This window comes from Cibotium barometz, chromosome 56 (genome assembly GCF_041138505.1).
Source record: "Cibotium barometz isolate CiBa-2024 chromosome 56, ASM4113850v1, whole genome shotgun sequence".
Taxonomy (NCBI): domain Eukaryota; kingdom Viridiplantae; phylum Streptophyta; class Polypodiopsida; order Cyatheales; family Cibotiaceae; genus Cibotium; species Cibotium barometz.
Genome location: NC_141101.1, coordinates 28,986,213 through 28,992,825, shown reverse-complemented (window position 1 = coordinate 28,992,825; position 6,613 = coordinate 28,986,213).

Here is a 6,613-nt window from a genome sequence, read left to right as displayed (position 1 = left end):
ATGCATTAGGTTCAAATCTTCGTCTCATGTAGTAGTGCAGGAAAATTTTACATTTTCAAGTCTAACTATTAAACCTTTAGCAATTTTGAACCTTTAACCTCAAATTTTGAATGTTTTTCTCAAAAGGTCACAGTACCCGGGTTTGTTGCATGAAAGCAAACACAATATAATTATTTAGCAGTGCTTTCACACAAGCTTCCGCACCTTAGTGGGCCTATGAGAGTCTTGTAGAACCTGAAATGAAAGTCTTCTCTTTTCACTACTGCCATACGTTTGCGGTCATGAACTTTACTACGCAGATTCGTACGATGTGATTTTTGGTAGACCTTTTATGAGGAGTGCTAAACTGGTTCATGACTGGGCCACGGATCACATTTACCTACAAAAGCACTCACAAATACTGAAAGCGGATGTGCAGACATGGAAGACACATGCCATGGATGGATATCTATAATACTTTACAATTTAAATGGAACTATAACAATTTAATACTTTACAATTTAAATGGAACTATAACAATATAATACTTTACAATTTAAATGGAACTATAACACAAATTGAAAAAACTCACGTGACGTTTAGTGCTTTCTCCATTTCCATTCTATTGAACATGCCTTTTACCCATAGTGATGTGTCTTCAAATATGTGGAGTTTGGGAGTGACATGCTATGGATTGGTGAAATGGCAAGGGAAAGGTATTTGAAAAGTGTTACGGAAATTTCATGGGGCAAGGTGGAAGGGTTTTAGAAATCAAAAAGTTGTTTAGTTAAGTAAAGGTTAATACTCCATTACATTAGAGAATAGATTAGCTAGCCTAAGTGGAACACTTAAAAAAGTTATCTAATAGGGTAAGGTTAATAATCCATTACATGAGAATATCTATTGGTTAACCTCTTACTATAAGTTGTAGTGGTATAGAAGACTAGTCAAGCAACCCATGCCCTTGTTGAGTCGTTGTTGTTAAGTTGATGCAGCTACATTGGGATGGACATAGAAGTAGATTGTGGTACTCTCAGGTGGTTGGCCCTTGAGTTGTTGATGCAATTACATCAGGATGGAAATAGGATCATGGTACTTTCAAGTGGTTGATTGGTTTCATGGGCATAGCCGCCGCTGGGCCTCTAGATGGACCCCCTTCCTCCCTTCAAGTATAGCTTAGACTCTTTAAGTTTAGATCTCTCACAGTAAGAGATCAATCGTCTTATACAGTTGGGACTAATGGTGACAACTTGTCGTCTTACACTTAGGAGGAGTATATAGTAGTGATGTGTGGGCGTAGGCTAATAATGGGTCGGGCACTTTTTTCCTCTTTAGGAGGTTTTTTCCCTCGAGTGTATGTGCACACTCTTATAAGTGTTGTTGAGATATCGAGCTCATCTAGTGGAGGCGGTGGACACTGATGACCCGCCTGGGGGATAGGCCCCGCACTTACACCACTCGCATGGTTGGTGAGATCTTGGGCGATATGCGGCCAGTGGGATGACAGGCTGTGTGACAGCCATTCTAGAGACTGGCATAGTTATAGCGCTAGCTCATTTAGTTGGGTTCACACTATAGAGAACCCGTGTATGTATTGGTTGAGTACCTTTCATATTATGTGTACTCTTATCTTGTATATGGTGTATTGAGTGTTGAGTGAAGAAGAAGAAGATTTTCAACCTCTCACCTTGTGTGTTCTCTATTAGGGTTTTGTGAGTGTGTGTGTACTTGCAAGAGCTCAAGCTCTCTTCCCCCTTGCATCTTTTCAAGTGTGTGTAAGTGACCTTATCATGTCACTTCACTTATACTTTACTCATTCTCATCAATCTACTTTGAGTGTCATGCTTCCATTTATCTCTCCTTAATTGCTACATCTATGTGTATGCTGCTACTTTGATCTCCACTCCAACAATTGGTACTAGAGAAGGTTCTCTTAGCTCTCACCCCCTTGTCATCTTCTCTTGGAGTTTCTCTTTTGATTGTCTCAAATTGAGCTATCCTATTAGGTGGAGAAGGTATACCCTATTATGTGTTGTTAACTATGTTAGCATAGTTTTTTTCTAAGTTCCGAAGCGTTAGCATGCCTTAAGGTTTCCACAAGCAACCTACGGGAGTGTCAGTTTGAACTATTTTTATATGATTTTTGTATGATTTTGGGTATTCTTCACATAGAAAAAGAAACATTTGTTGGTGTGCAAACAGGGCAATTATCATCTTCGACATTGCATCTTCAAAAACAACTTTAATAGCATCATCAACATTATCATCAATTTCTACATTCCTGCTTAAGTATCATTTCCACACCCTACACTCTATAAATTTTCATACACTGTAGGTTTCATTCATCCTATTGGCACATTGCATTCTGTTGGGCATTGACTGTACCTATACACGTAGTTGGGATATTTGCATTCTATGTCAGAGATAAGTTATTTGCAGGCTGAATGGTGGAGGCAGTGATGTATTTGGGATGCTTTTTGCTAAGGATAAGCTTGACGGGACCAACTATCTATTGTATCCTATATGATGAGCCATGTATTGGTCACCATAAAGGGCTTTGGAATTTTGCTATTGGAAATGAGGCATGCCTTGTCTCACTAGCACAACATCATAGTATAGGTACTTTGGATGGTGATACGAGTTCTGATGTAACTATGGCATTTGTCTCCGCACCTCCCATAATGTAAAACAAGCCAGGTGGGATGGTAGGGATGCACATGCACATGCATTAATGGCACTTTCAATGAAAAGGATATTATTCCTCTTATTCTCTTATGTAAAATTATGAAGCATGCTTAGGATGTGTTGGCTATGCTTTACCAGGTGCATAATGAGGCGGTCTCCTTGCGCAAGCAGTTGGAGTCCAAAAATATGAATGAGGGAGATTTAATGGATGAGTTCCTCACAAGGATTAAAGGTCTCAAGGATAACAACTGGTATGTAGAGATGAGGTCTATCTGGACAGTTCTTTGGTATCTATTGTTCTCACAGTTCTACCAAATTCATACCAAGGTTTTGCATCTTCCCCTACTATGCAACCTAAGCCGCAACAATCGGAGATCTATTCTCTAGAAAGGATGTCAAGAAGGGGTTTGATAAGCCTAAGAAGAAAGGCAAACGTAACTACTATCGGAGTAGAAAAAGCTTGGAGAATGAGAAGAAGAAAGAGTCAAGCATGGCTATGGGTGATGTATCATCACACCAAGTGTAAAAAAGGAGTCGGCGAACTATGCACAAGATGATTGGGCATTTGCAGTTATGTCAGTGAGATATATCAGCATATCTGATACTTTGATAATGGTCCTAGCAAGCACATGATTTATTTTCCTTGCATGAGTCTACTCCTTAATAAGGAGACATAGTCGCATGTACAAACAACTCCTTGTATCCAATAAAAGGAGTTGGTAAGGTTGTTCTCATTACTACAAATTGTGGAACAATCACTTTGTTGAAAAAAACTTTTGCGGTCAGATGGTAACTTGTATAAAAATGTTTATGTATCATCTCAGCCTCATGGTTTTGTTGAGAAGGGGTAGAAAGCTAAGTATGGAGGTTAAGAAAAGCTTTATATGGCCTTAAGCAGGCTCCCAGAGCATGGTATGAGAAGATAAATGTTAAATTTGTAGCAATGCGATGAGCTATGGAGGATCAAATGCTAGAATCAACATCATTAACAAAGAGATTAGATGATAATTAAGATGTGATTAGTGAGTAATTAACTGATAGCTTAATGTAGGCATGGATAATCAAAAACCAGCAAATTCTCATTAGACCAATGCCTCAATTTATAGAGTTTACATCCAAGCATCTAATCCCACTGATTTCTCCTTGATTCACTCCACCTCTTTTGCTTGATTCTCTCCACGTCTTTTGCTTGATTCTCTCCACCTCTCCCAGAATACCTCCTAAATCTCCTCATGCTACCCTTTATCCTCTCCCAGTAGATACTTCTCACCTTTTCACAGGTTCTCTCACATTTACAGACTCTCTTTTATAGCATCTTGCCAAGGGCTTGTTCCCGCACACACCCTATTCACTTGTATATTTCAACACCTCCCCTCAAGTGAATACTCCTAGCACACCTGGACCCTATACCAAGTTTCCCTCTTACTTGATAGTCCGCGACCAGTACCTAGCACACCTCCCCTCACGTGAATAATCCTAGCACACCTGGACCCTATACCAAGTTTCCTTCTTACTTGATAGTCCGCGACCAGTGCCTCAAGTCCCTAAACTCATAGTCCTTGACACTCTCTCTCTCTCTATGTGTCCAAGGCTACTACGAAGTGCCTGTGACCTCAAGTCCCTAAACTCATAGTCCTTGACACTCTCTCTCTCTATGTGTCCAAGGCTACTACAAAGTGCCTGTGACCTTGACTAAAGTGCTCACACATACATCTACCACATGGCCTACATCATCGGTGGCTTAGAGGTGGTTTTACTCTATTGGGGTAGGTTACATTGGGTTGTGGGGTTTCTCTCTCTCTCTCTCTCTCTCTCTCTCTCTCTCTCTCAGAAAAGATGATCTGACTCCACTTCCTTAGGAGCCTCCATGAAGTTTGCTGATGTCGTTCCTTCTCCACTGGGTTTGCTGTAGCAGTCTCTTGCCATGTGTCCTGACTTTCCACAGTTGTGGCAAGTGAAGGTCCTTCCTCCTACTTTGCCTCTTCCTCGTCCTCGTCCTCGAGAGAATCCTCCTCGGTGAAGAATGCTTTTTCTTCTCCTCCTTGTTGAGTCCAGCCATTTCTTCTCCTGCTGTTGAGTCCAGCCATTTCTTATCCTGCTGTTGAGTCCAGCCATTTCTTCTCTTTGCCTCTGGTCTCTTGCTCTAGTAGAGCTCCTTCTATCTCGTGTAGCTTCAATTCAGGTACATTCTTTACTGTTGCTACAATGTTTTCATATTCACCTTTGTCCACACTCTTCAGAAGCACTGCTAGTGCCTCATCATCTTCTACCTTTTGCCAATAGCTTCCAGTTGTTGCTTAATGCTTTTATATCTGTTCAAGTGTGTGATTAAAGGTTCACTTTCCTTCATATCCAATTTGTAGAATTGCATTAACAGATTTATCTTTGAATTTTTAGCTTGTGTGCCAAATAATTTATTGAGTTCATCCCATGCATCTTTTGCCCACTGTATCCCTGTGATGTGATGAATGATTTCATCATTTAAACTGAGTGCGATAAGTCCCAATGCTTTTTCATTCCTGCTCTTCCACTCATTTTCCCCTCTCACCTCTGGGCATTCATCTCTTCCCTTAACTAGCCCCCACAGATTTTTCCTCATGAGTAGATACATGGTTTTTGTTTGCCATGTGTAAAACTGTTCCCCATTAAATTTGGCTCTTGTGCCATACTCATGATGATGTGAAGGGGGTCTTACCTCTTGATCTAATTTCAAGATTCAAGGGTAGTGTCTACCCTTTTACAACTCAATCTAGTGTTTAGGTGATGATTACAACAGATTTATCAGCATAAAATCACCAGAAATTACATTAAACCAAAGGTAACAAATCTATACGGAATGGTTGGAGTATCAAACCATCTTCGAATTGCAATCTGAAGTTATAGGAATTTGTATCAGATACCCAATGGTTAATTTGAATCCCCAATTGCACCAAAATACAGTGATTAGTACTGATTAATCACTGATTAACAAATTAATTCTCTGTTTTGTGTGCAAAAAACAGAGTATGCGGGGAGTCCAGATCTGAAGCGTTAGAGTTCAAATGAGCTCAAATCCTTTCAAGGCCATCAATAGCAATTAGTCTAGTAGAGGATTAAGCCAAAAAACACAAGATTTGACCAAACATTGAATGCTTAATCTCTGTTTTACCAAAGTCACCTTCTGCAGATTTAATGAAGAACTTGGATCTCATTGTAGACTCGATCAAATCAAAAATTATCTTCACCAGCTTGTAGAGCACCCTTGAAAACCCCTAGGGCCAAGAGGAATTAGAGCCATTGCATCTGGAGAGCAACAGAGATCTCATATTTTCTTCAAAAAAGTAGCGTTGGAAAAATCACGAATTTCTACAGCAACGCTTGGCGGTTTGACATTTTGATTGAATGGGCTGAAGACCAATGGGTATGGCTATGTGTGGCTAGAGTGGTTTGGGCTAATTTGATGTATGAAGGGAGAGAGAGCTCCTCCACCAGCTGGGGGTACAGAGGCTACTTTGAAAAAGAGGTAAAAAATCTTAATTATCTACTAATCCTAATTAGCCAAGTGATTAGCAAGATAATGGGCTCACAAATTGATGGATTCTAGACTAGGCTCTGATACTATGTTAAATTTGCAGCAATGTGATGAGCTATGGAGGATCAAATGCTAGAATCAACATCATTAACAAAGAGATTAGACGATAATTAAGACGTGATTAGTGAGCAGCTTAATGTAGGCATGGATAATAAAAAACCAGCAAATTCTCATTAGGCCAATGCCTCAATTTATAGAGTTTACATCCAAGCATCTAATCCCACTGATTTCTCCTTGATTCACTCCACCACTTTTGCTTGATTCTCTCCACCTCTCCCATAATATCTCCACACCTCCTAAATCTCCTCATGCTACCCTTTATTCTCTCCCAGTAGATACTTCTCACCTTTTCACAGGTTCTCTCACATTTACAGATTC